The following is a 19,102-nucleotide window of genomic DNA, read 5'->3' as shown; positions in this document are numbered from 1 at the left end:
TCATGCTTATTTTTTGCCAATTTAACCACATTCACGATTTGTCATGGCCATTATTTGCCAGTTTAAACTAATTGTTCCAATACTGACACCTTTTTTAACCACTTTTTCTGTATTGGCCACCGTATTTATTGGTCTATAACTTTATGATGATATCAATGTGTGCTTTCATTGATTGGGAGACGGAGAAACGACCACATGGATCTCCTTCAGCATTTTAATGTAGAAATGTAACCTTCCTGTCAAACTCTTACGGTAGTTACAGATACTGCAGTGATGCACATGGTTACATAAATATTGTGGCGTAATGCAGGAAAACAACATGCTTTACAAACTAAACGTCCCGCTGCCTGTGATTGATTGTCAACGTTTCCTTTTTGTGCTTTTTCGTCTTCACTGGAAAACTGAGCCTTCATCTAATACCAGTGATACCAGTGATAACCAACCAGTTAAACTCTACTAGACTCACATTTAAAGGACATGGACTAAGTTTAGGTTTAGAAGTGAAGCAAAACGGGTCACCAATAAGTTAGCATTATATGCTAATAAGGGGGCAGGTCAAGCAATATCAGGCTTATCATTGGATCTACAAAACAGTACAACCAATCACTACTAGTAGTAGTGTGTCTTTACTCTGGCTTTACTAGTACAAGTAATACAGACATGCAAACACCAACGGCATGAAAAAGATGACAACAAAATTCTTTGTAGGGGGTCTGGGGAGATCGTCCCCCAGAAAATTGTTTTGATTTTAACACAAATTAACCAATATGGAACACTAAATAGTATAATTAGACAAAAACACCATTTTATTCAAGCCTAAAATAATTTATTTGCACTACTAAGTTGAGGTTTATAAAAAATTACAATTTACAATATAAAAGTACCTGAAATTTGTACCTTTTTTTCGATTTGTGAACACCACTTCTCCTACTGTTACCATTAACAGTTACCATCATTTGCCTTATTTCTTGACCCTTTAGGCTTGGACATGCCTCTCAGAGCTAGCTTTCTTTGTTGCTTCATATGCTTTTTACGAGCCACCCTTTCTTTTTCCACTGCTTTTGCCTTGTTCTCAGCTGCTCTAGAGGATGTCTGGCAGTCAAAAGCCCTCCTCCTCTTCTCCATTTTCAGCATCTTTTGCCATCTCTGTTACATACAGCAAGTATTAAAACAAACAGAAATTATTACACATAATACCTTTAGAGATCAGTGTAAATGTAAAGTTGCCTAAAAAATTATTTGACACAAATTAATTTTCCATATACGCACCTCTGCATTTGCAACTTGCTGAATTATGGGTACAGGCTCTTTCCCTCCTTGCTTCAGGGCTCATAGGAACATCTTGACTTGGATGGTCATTAGAAACGACACTGGCTGTTGTTTTGATGGTGCATACTTTCTGACTGTGCACATCTGTTTGACAGAGTGCCAAAAGAGCATGTGACCCCTTACTGTCATAATTAATTTCTTTTGAGCAAAAACTACACTTGGCAAACCCTGCTTTATCAATGTTTTGAAGTAATTAGACAGTGGGGAAACTGTACTGCACTCCCTTCATGTTGGTTTTGACCTCCAACTTGAGCCAGACCCAACTCCACCTGCACCTGATGCCTGCTTCAAGCTGTGCTACATGAATAACATCCTCCTCTTTAAGCTCTCTCAATCTGGAAAATAAATAACACAATTATTGTCTGTTAACTTCACTTTTCACTAGTACCAACTTCAAAGGCTGATCCCAAATGCATCCTCTAGGCAAAATATTAACTACAATATTAGAAAAAAAAAAGAACATTTTAATGTCATTTCTGAATTTAAATTTAGTTCATTCTGTCTGACATATTCCCCAACTCTGGTCCATCGCTTAATACATTTGACATTAACGTTTGTAAATGTTTTAAAACCATTAGATAATTGTAGGTGCGTTTTCTCATTAATACAACATGTACGAGCGGATCAGCTCTTGTCTCCAATGTTACGTGTGCTTACCAGCATTTTGACTTTTGATCTCATAATTATGACTTTTCATCATTCGTAACATAAAATATGTTAAAAACCAAGTCATAAATTTGAGATAGAAGTTATAAATTCTATCTCATAATTATGACCAGTGACGTGCCATCAGGGTAGGCAAGGTAGGCAGTGCCTACCCAAGGGTGAATTGATATTTTGATTATTTAATTATAATTTTTTTTTTTTAATTATAAATTATTTATTTTTCCATTTCCAATAGCCTACAGTACCTATAAGTTTGAAAGTGTCCGCATTTTGTGCGTTTCATAGCCCAAATTACTAAACAGCGCTATTTCCTGGAACAGCTGCACAGTCTTTCTTTTTTTTTTTTTTCCGCTCCACTGTAAGGCAGAGAGAGGCCACGCCCCCTCCTAAAGGCACGTTGCTCTTCTGCCTCCGTTCCCATTGCGGGATTTTACGTGTTTGCGCATGCGCAGTCAGGTCCCCAATATGACATCCATTTACACGTAAAGGCAGCGTAGAGAGCTGCCTTTGCACGTAACTGCGCTATGCTAAATGCTATACGTAAGTTCACAACACATTAGTGAATAGATGACACGTGACTGCTGCTGCTACGTTCTCTAGCTAGTGGGCGGGATAACGCTACAGTGTGGATGACAGCGCTAGAGATGATAGAGAAACTTTGTTTTGAGGAAAAACGACAGCTTTTGAAAGATGGAGACCAACACCTGAGTTACCAGAGCTTCAGCAAAGGTAAGGTCAGAACATGTTTCATGCTTTTCACAGTGAATCGAACAAAAGGAAGGATTGACTTTGTGGATGCTCCTCACTGAGGCTGTTCTAAGTTGTCATTTTTTCCGTGTTTCTGTTTCCAACACAAACAACAGATGTGCTGCCATGTCATGAGATATATCTTGTTGGGAGAGTATGGAGGCTATATTAAATAATTGTTAATGTTTCTTTAATGGTGTTTATGATGTTGATTTTGTTAGATGGCTAAACACTTGTTCATGTGGATCTTATTGGGTTTTTTCTTTCTTATTATGAATTTTATATTTTGATAAGTGCATTGAGATGACTTTGTTGGAAATTGCTTTATACAAATAAAATGGATTTGAATTGAATTAACACTTGCCAGCAGAAACATATGAAATTGTCATTGGTGGTCTCGATTTGCAACGTGCTTACCCAACCCTAGTGGTCACGGCACGTCACTGATTATGACTTAGTCTCATAATTATGGTTTTATCTCATATGTAAGACTTTTTTATCTCTATAATTATGACATTTTATTACTAGTAACAAAAAAATTAAAACCAAATCATATTTATGAGAAAGTCATAATTATGAGATAAAAAGTCATAATCAAATCAATTTTTTTCAATATTATGAAACAAGCAGTATTTACTAACTTGATTCAGGATTATCACTGAATTATTCATTAAAGTTTACAATATTACAAGAAACTCACTTTGGTCCCAAAAGCGTTGCTCACTGAGGACATCTGCTGGTCAATGTTTATGGGTGGTTTGAAGGATCTCAGACCTCCTTCCTGTAGATTCTACACAGCTTTCATCTTTTCATCTCAGCCTGAATGGGTAAATGGGTAAAAAGTGACAAACAATAACACCAGGTAGGTGCAGAAATGGACATTAAGACCACCTTGTCTAATCTGACTGAATGATTTTTATCTTCTAAATATTTTCTGATGGAATTTTTGAACACTTGCTCTCCTGACAATTATCATCTCTTGGACTTTATAGATTCACATGACCCTGATGTTAATTTATTTAATAAATTTGATAGAGAATCCAACATTTGTAACTATTATAAAGAAGAAGAATTTTAGAGTCTAATGGATAATTTATCTACTAAAACTGTTTTCTCTGGAATCCATTTGAACATACGTACGTAGACTTCCCAAAAATAATGACCAATTTTAAAATTTTTAATCAACATTAAAACATGAATTCTCAATCATTGCATTAACAGAAACCTGGCTTTCAGATGAAAATGCTCAGCTATATAATGTTCCTCATTATACTTTAGTATCCTCAAACAGAAAATGAAGAATTGGGGTCGAAGTTGCAATATTCAAAATCAATATCAGATTAAATTAGAAAAGACCTGGACTTAACCTTGAATGAATTCAAAACATAATCAGTTTTTTTTTAACCATTATGGTGTCCTGCTTTTAGTGGAAGAAATGTTATAATTATTTGTATTTATCACCCACCTCATGCAGAAATCAATTCTTTAAATGACAAACTCACTGCCTCACTTGATATTAATGATAAAGAAGAAAAAAATTGTTATTTATTTGGAGACTTTAACATCAGTCTTATCAAACCATGAGTCATCCCCTGACTGCAGATTTCCTAAACATATTATATTCATCATACTTCTCTCCTCCTATTGATAAACCAACTAGAGTAACCCCAAAATCAGCTACTGATAACATTATAACCAACAACTTTAATCAGCCAACAAAATCAGGTCTATTATTTAGTGACATTTTGGACCACTTTCCTGTTTTTCATATTACAACAAGAAATAACATTAAAAAAGTGTACAAGTGAAATAATACATTTTGGAAAGATGAGCGATGTGAACATCAAATGATTTAAAAGTGAAATCAGTAAAGTGAGCTGGAATGATGTTTATGAACAGAAGGAGGCAAACAAAACCTACCAAATCTTTATGTGATTGTTTTTATCTGAATTTAATGAGAGTTTCCCAGTTGTGAGCCAAAGAATTAAGAAGCAACATAGCTTAAATAAACCTTAGTTTACTGCAGGCTTCTTAAAATCCTCAATTAGGAAAAACAGATCAACAAAAAGTTTATTAAAAATTCAACTCTACAGAATACTAACATTTACAAAACATATAGAAACAAATGTACTTATTTACTATGTATAGCAAAAAAGAAATACTACCTGATAAACTCAGAATCTGCTACGACTATCAAAAACACATGGAATATCATAAAGGAATGACTAAAGAACAAAAAAGTGCACAATAAATTCCCAATTCACGGAAGGCAAATCCAACATTCACCAATCCCTCCGACATAGCAAATGAGTTTAATAAATTCTTTGTAAATATTGAGAGAACCCTGAGAACGTAATTGTAATTGACTTCCTTCTTATCTCTCTCCCAGCTGCTGCTTTGTCTGGTCTTGTGAAGCCTAACAAGAGCCTCTCTCTGTAACTCATCCAAAACCGGAATAATGGAATTAATTAGTTGGTCTCTCAGTGCTATCGATCAGATTTTTTCGACAAAAAGAACCGGGGGTGGTGAACCCGCATGTCCAAGCGGGACGTTTGCGGCTGGATACACCCTCGACCCTTGGAACAAGTGGCGAGTTGTGTGTCTGTCCATCCTTTCCGTGGAAGACGTGGAGGACATCTACATGATTGGAATAATGATAGTAGGCATGCTGCTGATCGGAGCTGGTGGCTTCCTAATCTATCGAAAAGTCCGTACTACGCTGGCGACTGTTTTGGAAAAGCTGCCAGTGATTTCTGAAGGATGTAGCAGGGCTCTGAACACTCAGACTCATGTGTTGATCGATATCAAAAGCAAGCAAGAGCTGCTTTTGGATCGTCTACGCGTTATGGATAACAACTGGGAGAAGTTCGAGACCCGGCTTGGAAGTGGAAACTAGGCCACTCATTGGATTACAGCAGAGAGACCCAGGACAGAAGGCTATTGGAAATTAACATAGCCTGTATCAAATCACATTGCTTATCTCCCTTTCGGCTCCCCAGCTAGCCAAGGCTAAAGCCAAGGTTGTCTCATCTCTTATCACCAGGAAGTTTCTGCAGACGGCGGCTCTTACCCCCACTCCCTCCCCCCGCTCCTTCCCTACATTCCCACCTGGAACTGTTGATGCTGAACTTTTCCACACGTCATCTGGTTGTCAGTAACGCAGCTACAGGTCTTCAACTTCAAATGCCTCGTTGGCCATCTTTCCCCACCTCCCATCCGCAGCTGCATGGAGGCGTGGTTGCAGCGCCCATTGGCAGCACGCCCATGTCCCCAAATAGCTGGAATCCTGCTGTTCTTCCCACCTGACCCCCTCCCCCAGCCAACCTCCCACCCAACCCTTCCCACATGCCTTGTCTCGAGTTGTTTGACTGTGTCATGCTTACATTTATGTTTGCAGAGGCGGTTTTTTTCCTGGTTTCACACTGCTTTCTCTGTTTAAGGAAATCAGTTTCAAACTGGCAGTTTTTTTCCCCTCACCTCCTCTCCTCCTGTTGTTGATCCCTTCTTCACCTAAATATGTGGGCGCCGCAAAAGGCTGCTCCGGTGTGTTGATGTGTCTTCTTTCACTGCAACTACCAAGTCAAATTCCTCGTATTGTTCTAAACTGTACCTGGTCAATAAAGCTGATTCTGATTCTGAAAAATTATAATTATAATTTATTTGTAATTGGAAAATGAAGCCAGTTTAATTGAACTGTAATTGAACGTGGACAATTGAAAACGTAATTCTAATTGAGTGTGTGTGTGTGTGTGTGTGTGTGTGTGTGTGTGTGTGTGCTGATGTTTAGAGCTCCAAACTCATTACTAAAGCCTAGTCCTTAAGCAGTGTTTCTTAAATGGGGGTACGCAATGGCACTACAGGGGGTACTTGAGAGAGAGGGAGGAAAATTAACAAATGAAAGCATTAAAATGTTTTTTTTTTATTATATTTACTTTTATTTAAAAATGACAATACTAAATATTACCAGCGATTCACATAACGATATCAGATTAAAATCGGACTTGCTGCCATTCGTCTGCTTGTCATGGTAAAATCAGAAGATATTTCCCATTGTGGTATCAATAAAATACTTGATCGGATTAACCATGATTTGATTGAGCTACTGTATATAATGGTGTTCAGGTTGTCACTTCAGATGGTGAGAGGACAATTTATGATGCACTTACTGTATGTCTGAGTGTGGAGACACTCTTGCTCAACATGAAGTAGCAGGATTTAAGGAAGGAGTTGGGTTTGCCTACAGTAAATGTAGGCACTGTGGATGCAACTTTGAAGAGATGCAAAAACAATATAAAGACGATTTGTTTGTGAAAAGGACAACGGCAAATCATGATAGGCAATGTAATGACATTGAAAAAACAAGTACTGATTTCCTATGAGAACATCTAAAAACAACATTTGGTATAAAGAGGAGAAGATGTTCCCCACTTTGATATAATCAATCAAATGCCACAGGACATCATGCATGTTATTCTTGAAGGTTTTGCCCCATATCAAATCAAATTAGTTTTAAAGCATTGTATGCTTTCTGGACATTTGGACTTGGACACATTTAACTGTGAAATTATTGGTTTCCCTTACTCTACTGTAGCCTTGCCCCATATCTGTCACTACACTGTCATCAAATGACAATAAACTTAAACAGTCCGCAGGGCAGATGCTGGTTATGTTCACACAGATGGAGAAAATGTTCACACACAATTGCTACATAAACTGTTGGAGATAGTAAAAAAAATCTGTTTTCACCTATTAATGCACTCTCAACTCTTTCCAGGCTGAAGCTTTTAATTGAGCAGCATTTCAAACATTTCAAACAGCTCTTTCCAGATGATAACATTATACCTAAACAACATTACCTGCTGCATGTTCCCTCCCAGATTTAATCACTTGGACCTACAGTGAGGCATATGTGTATGTACTTTGAATCAAAGCATTGCTTTTTCAAACAGTGGGCTTTAAAAAGTAGTTTTAAGAATATTTGTAAATCTCTCATGAAGCACAACCAACTGTATGAATGTAGTCAGAATGTGCATGAAAAACAACATTTTTTTAAATGAAAATGAAATAGGCCCAGCCTCTGAGGTGAAACTGTTCACTATGTAAATTAGAAGTGTTATGGCAATTATATTAATTATCATATCGTCAAATGTGTGTTAATGTGTACAATTTGTCATGTTTTAATACATGATGACTGCATTAGTCTTTGCACTTTTGAACAGCTGAGTCATGTTAGATTAAACAGTACAGATCGTGTTGTATCCACAGTGCAACACACAGTCTCTGAAGGCCAAACTCAAACTCACATGCAGATATACACGCACACACACTATCAAGGACAGATAACAGTGACGCCAGCCTTCCTCATAACATACACGTCTTCATCATCCTCCTTCTCCTCACCTCAGGGTGGAACTTTTTCTGTTATCTGTATAAAGTTTAAGCTATTAGAACTTTTTAGTCAGTCTTGCTTTTTCCTCTCCCCCGGGAACTTTTGACCATCCTTGTTGTGGGCCGCCTTTCATTCCAACAGGATGGGACACTTCTTCTTTTGTACTCTTTTTCATTTAGTTTATAATACGCTTCGACTGGACTCCATCATTCAACCAGAGCAATAAATCATGTCTCCAAATGAGGTCAACAGCCGTGACAGAAGGAAGGATTGAAGAACTCTTAGGAATAGGGCATGTTGAATATGTTGTCTCAGGAATAAGCATACATGTGATAAATATTGCGTGATTTCTAATGTCGTCAGAGTTTGCAGTTGTGAAAAAACACATATATTGTGAATGCATCACTGTATTGTTTTGTATGCCAACCTCTCTCTACAATTGGTTGAAATGAACAGTATTTATCTTCGAGGTCCCCCACCAAGCCAATATTTTTATGGATGCTGAAAATCTTGTGGATTGTACACCATACTACTGTGTGAACTTTCATAATGGCATGTACATTCCAGTGAAGTATAATCTCACAGACATCATTGCATGTCACTTTTCACAATCAATCTCTGAAAATTGAAATTGAGTGAGTGATGTCTGCTTTTCTGTGTGCTCTTGACCTGCAGTTTCAATAAAGCATTGTTGTCTTAATTAAAGTTAAGCCTTTTTCTTGAAATTAGATCCACCATCTTACCATCAACAGCTTACAAATACAATATAGCTTAAAAACTCCATGACCTGTCAGATGGAAATTAGCCTATGGCTAAAATCTGACATGTCTACATCTGTTGTTTGTTCATTGATATGTACTGTCCCTACTCAATTAAATAAAGAAACAAAATAGATAAAAATAAACCTGTCAAAAAAAGGCTCATTTCATTTGAAATAATAGAAAAGAGAAACTGGGCGGGTTTGGGTGTTATCTCTGGTCAAACTTGGACGAGGCAGTTTCATGAAGTTTCTTAATTGGTTTGAGGCTTGTGGAACACGTTATCAAGTGAAAACACCAGCTGCCTGGCTTTCACGGGAACTTCAACCTTGAGATAAAAGTCCTTGTGGTTTTGGTCTCATCAGCAGGCTGAGTGCAAAACACAGTGTCAGTGTAAGGCACAAAATGAAAAACACAGAAGATTCAAAGACACATAGAAAAATGATTATATAAAGGAATCCACACTATTATAATTTTTTGCCAGTTTTAAATCAAGTGTGATTGGATTTAAAAAGCCATTTCAAGTCCTGAATATGAATACGAGCATGGTTCCCCAGTTCTTCAGTGGCTACATATGTAAACTATGATCACACAATACAGGGTATTGAGGATTTCAAGCACTGAACAATCAGCAGTTAAAATATTTTTGTAATGACTGAGGGTCTACAGTTAGTGGTAAGTGAAAGGATGAACTTTTTTCCTTTGCAGCAGAAGTAGGCGATTGTACCTTCCAAGGATCAGAAAATATCACCTCCTACAAAGGAACACCACAACCTGAAACTGCCTGATCCCGTTTGGGATCTTCTTTAGGAGTTGGTGAAGAAAGTGACGGAGCCTGCTTGTGGCTCCATTGTATGTCCATTAACACCAATGAGTATTTCACTGAAAGGAAAGCACGGACACTGAAACCAAATAGAGGTAAAGTTGGTTTGTTATTGGACATTTGGCTAAAATACCTTCTATACTGTGTTGAAGTACTGGTTTTGTAAACAGTTCTCAAGTTGGAGTTATCTACAGCTGGGTTTCCATTACAGATTTTCGCAAAATAAAAGAAATATTTTTTTTTTTTTTTTTTTTTTTTTTTTCATTTCTTTTACCTTGTCTGCAGTTAGCAGGGAAGAGGGATACAAGATAGGATATGGAATGGGTGAGGAATAGTTTTAAGTGATGCGATGTGAAATTGTGGTTGTGTATATTGTGTTTATTGTTGTGTTGTCAAGCCAGTTTGGTGACCAGTGTGTGGTTTAGGAATAATGGTGGTGGCTGTGAACAGAGGAAGAGGTGAGTGGAAATTCCATAAAACAGGTATTTGGGAACAACGTGTCTAAGGTTGAGCCCAGTATGAGTGTTATCCCACAGCCCAAGGCCAGTGCGTCCATGACAAATGTGATTCCAAGAGCCGCTACTGCAAAACCCATGAGCCGCCCCCGGGCCCGAAGAAGCAGTCGGGCCAGCAGAAAGAGCGAGAGATCTAGGGGCCCCCGGCGACCACCCCACGGCCAAGCAGCCCCCCGAACGCCCCCAAGGTCCCAAGCCGAGAGGCTGCCATTGCCCCCCCCATACAGACCCGAAAAGCCCCCAAGGAGCCAAGGACCCAGCGCACCACGCCACCGACTCCAACCCCCAACCCCCAGGTAAGTGTTGGAGAAATGTCACACAGATGGGCTGCAGGTTCTCTAGCTCTTTATTACCAGTATTTATACTGACTTCTTTGAGTTCGGCCTGGCTTAGCTCTGCAGGGGTGTGCTAGCTCTCCAATTCCAGGAATACAATCAATCAATCAAACAATGTTTATTCTAGGGATGTCCCGGTCAGGTTTTTTTACCCCAGAGTCTGAGTCCTTTGATTTTGAGAATTGGCCGATACCGAGTCCCGACCCGATACTTCCCAATACATTAAAAAGATAAAGAGCAAAAAACACATCCAGGATGTCCCTTATTTATTTTATTGACCATATTTTAACATTCAACCCTAAACAGAGAATTTCTGTGATGTAGCTTGATCAATCAAGCAATACATTTAAAAAAAAATCATGTTCAACTTTAGTGCAAGTCTAATATAAAAATTAATCGTGCTTCATCATAAAATAACCAACAGACATGTGAACAAATAAGAAAATAAAAGTGCTACAGTGCTGTAAAGTAAGGCCAATAATATGCTTTTAGGAACTAAACTCTTAATGCTGATTCTCCTCATTCAGATTGAAATGTTTATTTTTCTTGATGAAAAGTATGACAACTTTATTTTGTTGGCATTGCAGGTGCAGAGCATGTAAATTATTAGCTGCTCACTAAATAAAGTGTGTGAGGTCTGCAGATAGAGGTTGATTTAAAACACACCTGCACGTCCTGCTGTAGGCGCTTGATACAGGAAGTACTGCAGTAGATTGACTTATTATGGTCTATTCTCACACACAAACATACACACAAACACTGGCACGAGTCACAAACAAGCATGCACGCGCAAACAAACACTTGTGCTAAGCACACAAACACACCCTCATACATCCGTGCGCAATGCACACACACACTAACATCAGGCTAGTTAGCAGAGAGGCTAACGATACGTTTGGTCTCTTCCAAGCAGAACAAATGTTGTAGGGATTTACCTGCTGTTGAACTCCTTTATTCACAAACGTCTGAGAACTTGTGTCTAACTCTCCACCTCCACTCTGCATCCAACTTGTTCTGCTTACCAAACAACAGACATGGCTCCTCCTCTTTTTGACACAAGTTCTCCTGTGTCACCATGTTCTACTAGTTCTGCAGCTTCAGAGCTTTCTTATCCATTTACACTGTAACCATGGTAACCAGAGCACAACTGTTTACCTTTGCAGTGCAACATTGAAAAGGCTGACACGGCGCAGTGTAGCGTTCCGAACGTTGTGTAATCAATATACCGGTACGGCGGTCCAGCAAAATAGCAAAATAGCAAAAGCCATTCACCAACTTTGAGGGCCAAGAGACAGAACCACTGCAGCCACGGCCCATCACAGCCCCTAGTGCAGAGGATCCATCTGAGGAAACACTGAGATAGTAATCCTAAACAACAAAAGATAACAATCCTAAAACTATAAAAACAACAAAATATAACAATACAATATGAAAGATAATAATCTTAAAATAAATAGATAATTAGTTATAAGCTAATTTGAAAAGGTGGTTCTTGAGCCTGATCTAAAAAATATGAACGTTCTCTGCCACCCTGAGGTGCTCCAGCAGACTGTTTCACAGACGTGGACCATAAAACTGGAACGATGCCTCATCGTGTGTCTGTCCTGACTTTGTGTATTACTAAGAGGCCAGTGCTGGAAGACCTCAGGGCCTGGTAAGGTTTATAGGATAAAAGTAGTTCTGAAAGATAAGAAGGCACAAGACCATTTAGACACTTAAAAACCAGCAAGATAATTTAAAAATCTATCACAGTCTTTCCCTGAATCACCTCCCCCTGCCCCGTTCCTCTCTACCTGCTAACACACACACAAACATCCCACCATTATACCTTTTATTATCTTTTTTGACCAAACTTTGTATGTGGGCCGGTAATGCTGATTTAAGGAGTTTTGAGGAGTGAAAAAGCTTCACAATGTAAAACACATTGAAAGATTACGTTGGTTAAAGTGATTTTGTCAAATTATTGCGCATGCATAGTTAAAAAGTTGGATTGTATAACCATTATAACTAAAGCAAACATTGATAGAGAGCTGGTCAACAGGTCTTTGATGCTGTTGGTTTTGTTCAGATAAGGTGAGATTAAAGTAATCATCAAGCATGACCTCAGCAATAATTCACAGAATTATTTGTGTACTGAACGTGTGTCTGATAAACTCTTCTGGTAACTCATTGATCATCGTCCTCCTGTCAGGAATATATTTAAGGCTGTTTTAACAGTTGAAATGCACAGACAGAGAAGAGAGATGGCTTTGCTTCTTCCATTAGTGCTGCTCAGTATCTGCTGCATCTCAACAGCTGTACCCCAAGCTGAGTCTGAGAATAAAACCATTAAGACCAAATCTGGAGGAGACGAACCTTCAAGTGTCCTGAACCAACAGCAGAACTTTGTCCCTGACATCAACACTGTGAGAGACATCCTTGGCCAGCTGGCTGAACTAAAGGTGGGGGTGAAGCACCTGCAAAGACAGAATGAAGGTAATGTGATGTATTAATCAATCAGTATTAGAACATAGTGGAAGATATTGGAAACATTTACACCAGGGTGGACTGGGACCAAAATTCAGCCCTAGCATTTTGCGTCCAGACCAGTCCATTACATTATCAAAGACACTATGTAGAAGCTGTTATTAAGTCAGTGATCCTCAACATGTGGCTCTCTATGTCTTAATTTTAATCATTATTAACCCAGAAAACCTTAAAAAGGGAAAACGTTAACCCCATTTTACTTTTTTCCTTCCTTCTTCCCATTTTCACCCTTTTTCAAAACTTTTTTCAGACTTCAGCTACCGTTTAGCAATAAAAATCTTCCAATTTTGTCCTTTCTTTAATTTTTTGGCCACTTTTCATCCTGATAAGCTACATTTTGCCCAGTACACTTGTTTGTTTTTTTCTTACATTTTGCCTCTTTTTATTTCACATTTTTGCCCTTTTTCACTATTGTTTACCACATTTTTCCCATTCAAGCTACCCTTTGCCATTACATATTTAAATTATCATCTCCTCCTTTACATTCTTCACAGGTTTGTATCCAGGGAACTTTACTACAGACGTCAGTAGATGTTTTAATGCAGCTCAACCTCTCAGTGTTTTTCACTTAATGATCTGCATCCACAATGTTATAAAGAAAACTATCATTTGCACAAAAAAAAAAAAAAAAAAAAAAATGTTAAGCAGCACAACATTAGTAATGATGTGAGCACGTCTGTGGTGTGTGATGTTACTAATATGTTTCAGAAAAGAGTGTCAAGTTACATTAAAGTGTTCAGAAGCAGTGTTCAGGTGGGAGGAGCCAGGTAGAAACCCAGGGTTTCTTCGATAAAACCTGATAGTGACCAGGTTTAGTTCACGGACAATGTTGCCATGGTAACATACTCAGAGAAGAACATACCTCACGTTTTGGAATGAGATACTCAGAGCTTCCCTCGTTTGAGCCCGAGCATACTGAGAGTTTGAACATAACCCGCTTTATGGAACACCCCTCTGTCATCTGAAAATGTAAACATGCTTTTGCCTTTGAGCAACTGGCACAATGCTAAGAAACGAAAGTAATGTGGACAACCCACATACTGTATATAGTAGCGCTATGGTTTTGTTCATTCTGTCAAGAATAGGATGGTAAAGGATAAGGCAGGATTACACAGACTTAATGGCACACTTTCTTTGTTTTATTTTTATTGTTTGTAACACCCTGTGTTGAGCTTACTTTGTGTTTGTATGTTTGATTTCTACCCATGTGAGGTGGTTGGACACAATCATATTGTGTGCTATTTGCTTTGAGGTGGTACGTTTAGATGAATTGAAAATGTCTCTGCTGTGATGAAGCTCTTTGAAAACTGGCTGTTTTATTAATTCTTTCCAAATGTTGAGTTGGACACTACAGTAGTCCCTCACTATATTGCAGTTCACCTTTCGCGGCCTCGATGTTTCGCAGATTTTTTTTACAGTGCAGTTTTGGATGCATTTTTTTACAGCATATGAATGTGCATTGTGTTCTGCCTGCTGATTGGCTAATGCTGCGTTCACCTACCAGCGACACATCCAACTCGGTGATTTTCACTGCCTGCTGAAGCGAGGAGCTGTGCTCCTTTTTCTCCTCTCATAAACATAAACCACTAGTGAAAAAAGCCAGTGTGATTAGCAGCTAATGCTATGCTAGCTCAGTGCTACAGAGAGAACTTTTACCTGCTTCTATCACCTCCTCACTGATTCTCCTCAACACCAAATCCTTCCTAGTCCGGTCCCGGTTATAAAGACCCTGACATACAGCTCCAGGTTGTCACACACAGCTTCTACTCCATGGTTGAATGGGTGAACAGACCATTGTCCATGTTGACGGCCTGATGTCATCGTCAACAAAGACTCTGAATGCGTTCTGCATCAATGTGTGATCACTAGCAGTGTGACTCTGAAGTGCTGTATGTTGAAAACAGGTTTATGTTTTAAAATTGAACTTTGAGAGAGTTTAAACAGGAGAGAAATGTTAATTCCTGTCTGAGAAAAGTCTATAAAGTGTGTGGTGAGGGGTTTTACAGCCTTAAAACATGTATAATAGTACAAAATAAAGCTGACTACTTTGCGGATTTTGCCTATTGCGGGTTATTTTTGGAACGTAATCCCCGTGATAAACGAGGGACTACTGTACATTGTCAATTTAATGTGCCCATTCCTAAATGTTGCAATAATAAATATGTTTGCATAATGTAAACATATTGGTCCACTCCTATGTTTATAAGAGTATTATAAAGTTGAAAAATATCCTTTTAATGTACAATCAGAACAGATACAAAATATGCGATTAATTAGCGATTAAACATGAGTTAATTATGGAAGTTGTGAGATTAATCACAGTTAAAAAAATAATCATTTGACACCCCTTCTTTAATTGCATTACTGTGACCATCACCAGTAAGAAACACTTTATTAAAGGGAGAATATAAAAAGAGAGAGCAGTGTTACACCTTAGTGATGGGGAAGGGAACATGGAGTCAGGGTAGGAAGGGGTGGGTAAGGGTTGACTATTTTAAGCTGAGAGTGCAATGTAGTGTTACAGTTATGTTAAGGCAGGCATACACTGTGCGATTTTTGGCCCATTTTGAGCCAACTTTTGACTCGTGCGACTATTTCGTGGGATTGTGCAAGTCTCTGCTAGATCGTGTGTCGTGCATGGTGTGGAATACATGGGGTCACGAGAAGCGATTAACACCAGCTCCCGATCAGAAATCGTAGGTCGTAAGGATTTCAAACATGCTTAAAATCCAGCCGCTACTCATGAGGGTATTGCACAGTTGAAGCAGTGCCATGGACCGGCTTACCGTAGATGCTCACACTGTGCATGCGCGAACACCGTAGGACCACTGTAAAATTGACGGACTGTCATGCCCACGTTAGTCCAGCCAGCTCCTGGTCCATCACATCGCCGTCTTTTCTTTTTTAAAGCTCTTTTTGCTGAGAATGGCGAACGTCTCCCCACTTCCGGGTTTTTCTTCTTCGTCTGTTTTAATGGTGACGCTTCAGTGTTCTTCTTCTTCTTCTTCTAATTTGTACATTGCATTTCCGGAAACAAGACCCCGACGTGTCGTGTATGAACGTACAGTGTGAGCAGTCTGATCGTATCAGAGTGTCGGACCGTACAGTGTGAGAACATGAATCGTGAGCTGTGCACATTCAGGCTCTGGGTCTGAGTCGCACAGTTTGAGCTGGAGTTGAGTACAACGATTGAAAAAAAATCACACAGTGTATCCCAGCCTTTATAAACATCTTAAAGCTTAAACAAATACACTGTATATTCAAATAAGCTGCATCTGTCCTTCATTTATCTCACATGTTCTCAACATTTACTTCATATTTTAGAACAATCAACCACACTGAAAGAACTGGAACTGCATAAAAGTGAGCTGGAACAACTGCAGCAACAACACAAACAACAACAACTACTACTACAACAGCAACAACAACAAGATGCACAACAACAGCAACAAATCCAAAGTAAGTATAACATTAGCAATGACAGAACTGTTCCCTTCCCCCTCACTAAGGTTACAGCTTTAATAAAGTTTTGTTCACCCTTCCTTAGAGGAGGGCTGGTAATGATCACATTTATGTTATAAAATAAAATCATTTATTTAATTGCAATAATAAAACATGCATAGCTGTCGTGAAAAGACTAAACTACATATAGTGTTGACATCTGACTGCATGTGCAGACAAGGTAAAAATAAAATAAAATACAAAAATAAATTTTCATAAAAATAACTTTATAGTTTGTTGCAAATTCAAATAAACTAGAGTGCTGAAGTCATTTAAAAAACATAAAACATGGGTTGAATATTTTGTATTAAATGTGTTTACAGTTTCAAACCCTGATTTAAACCAACAGGCAGGGTTGGGGTTAATTATATTTGTAATTGCGTAATTGATAATTACTTACAATTATGGTATAAGATAATTATATTTGTATTTGTAATTTTAAAAATCTGTTGCTGTCGTATTCGTAATAACATTAATTTAATGCAAAACTGGGGAACAATGTCACAGTTCTATGTACAGATCTACACTATGTAGTTAACAATTATTAAAATGTGTTTCATATCAAGCATTCCCACATTTTATCCAGGGGTATAGTGACACAAAAACATCTCAGACTCCCACACCAAAATGATTAAAACCTATATTTTCATTGATTCTGAAGCTTAACAAGAAAACCAATAAATAGGAAATAAATGAGATGATAGATATTTGTTTTTAGTGTATTTTACAGCTGATTTAGGCCAGTTATCATAAGAGATGCTAACAGACAGCTAACACAAGAGGAAGGTTTACTTTTATTAGGTTATTTATTTCAGGCTCAGTTATTGTGACTAATTGTAATTGAAATTTAGTAATTGCATACATAATTGTAATTGACTTTCTGAGGATAAAAAAAAGAATTGTAATTGAACATGGGTAATTAAAAACATAATTGTAACTGAAAAATGTAATGTAGCCCAAACCTGCCAACAGGATATATTTTACAGCTGCAGATTTGCTCTAATATTGAACCAAGAGAAGTTTCTCGCCCACTCATCAGTTTTAGCAGCAGCCACCACTGGTTTAAGGTCCCATTAAAGACTCTCCTGATGTTCAGTTGAAAAAGTGATAAAGTTTTTTAGAAAGGTTGAAGTGATGAAGAATACTTGTATGAAAAACAGGGTTGTTTTCTTTCAATAGAGAATAAGTGTAAAGGTTTTTCTTTCAGCACAGGCAGCAGAGCTGGTCACCATTAAAACCAAAGCAAACATCACTGAAAAGCAGGTGGAAGCTCTGAGGAAAGACAGAGAAGGTTTGTGATTTTATCTCAGTGCCACATCAGTCCTGTTCCTGGACCATCAGCTGCTGTAAAAGGGCTTTTCTCTCTTACAGTGAGCAAGGTTGCCTTCTCCACCTCCCTGCTGGCTTCTGGATCAGGATACACAGGACCGTTTAACACAGACACAAACCTGATCTTCAAAAATGTGTATGAAAATTTGGGAAACGCCTATAACCCACATACAGGTATGAACATCACTGGTTTAATGAATATCAAGATGATAAGATGAATCTATTCATTGACCAAGCTGTTCTACAGGGCTCTTTACTGCACCAGTGAGGGGGGTCTATCACTTTGAGTTCTACATTCATGGAACATCTAAATATTACTCGGGGGCCTTTTTGGTGAAGAACGGACAACAGATTTGTATGGCATTTGACAGTACGTCTTCTGGTAGAACAGCTGCCTCTAATGGTGCTACGCTGCTGCTGGAGGTGGGAGATGTTGTGTTTTTGCGTCTGTGGGTGAACTCCTGGATATATGATGATGCTTTTTATAACCACAACACCTTCAGTGGTCACCTGCTTTTCACAATGTGAGGAACACACATTCTTTAACTGTTTGAGTTCTGTGCTCACTGAGAACAAGTGAAGATGAACACAAATTATTTTTATCAATTTATTGCAACAGCTGTAATTTTGTTGTTTTCATTAGACTTTCCAAATCTCACCTAATTTTTTTATTAAATTCTATACATTTCTATCAAATGTGTGACTTTTGTAAACTCTTTTGTTATTAAACTAGTAACTGGATGAAAATGAAGTAGATGTGACTCTTCACTGGTCCTGTGTTTCTATTCTACAGAGTAGCACCAGTCACATGATGAAGTATAAAGTAAATCATCCATAATCACAAAAAGCTTCTGATAACAGGAAGAACACTGGCTTGGGCCATTCTTAAAGGTCCAGTATTATGCTATTTTTCACACATCTCCATTTGTTCTAAGAACCCCAACAACATGGTATTTGAGGTTTATTTTCCCAGACTCGTCTATATTTTTAGTGTTAGCGCTCTGAAAAGTAAATTTCATGACGCTTCTAAAAACAGGCTCTTTTGAGGCCTTCATGCATATGCATGAGTGGGCGTGTCTGTAGACGCAGACTTCATGCCACAGCTTTATTACTATAGTGAATTTATTTTGCTATCTACACACTCCTGTTATAGTTTTCAGCCAAAAAACTGCACATTACAGTAA

The 19,102-nt window shown here is 38.2% G+C and overlaps 1 protein-coding gene across 2 annotated transcripts in view; it reads right to left on the bottom strand.

Annotated features, from left to right (window-relative positions):
- LOC114475474 (arf-GAP with Rho-GAP domain, ANK repeat and PH domain-containing protein 1) overlaps positions 1-11,582 on the bottom strand; it is a 52,014-nt gene extending 40,432 nt beyond the window's left edge. For both annotated transcript variants that reach the window (XM_028466311.1, XM_028466312.1), the window contains exon 1: positions 11,498-11,582. The gene's annotated coding sequence lies outside the window, so the exon portion shown is untranslated. The remainder of the gene's footprint in view (positions 1-11,497) is intronic.
- Positions 11,583-19,102: the final 7,520 nt, after the last annotated feature.

The sequence above is a fragment of the Gouania willdenowi genome, chromosome 14 (assembly GCF_900634775.1).
Source record: "Gouania willdenowi chromosome 14, fGouWil2.1, whole genome shotgun sequence".
Classification (NCBI taxonomy): Eukaryota; Metazoa; Chordata; class Actinopteri; order Blenniiformes; family Gobiesocidae; genus Gouania; species Gouania willdenowi.
Note: the sequence above shows the minus strand (reverse complement) of the source record. Positions and strands in the feature narration are given on the sequence as shown.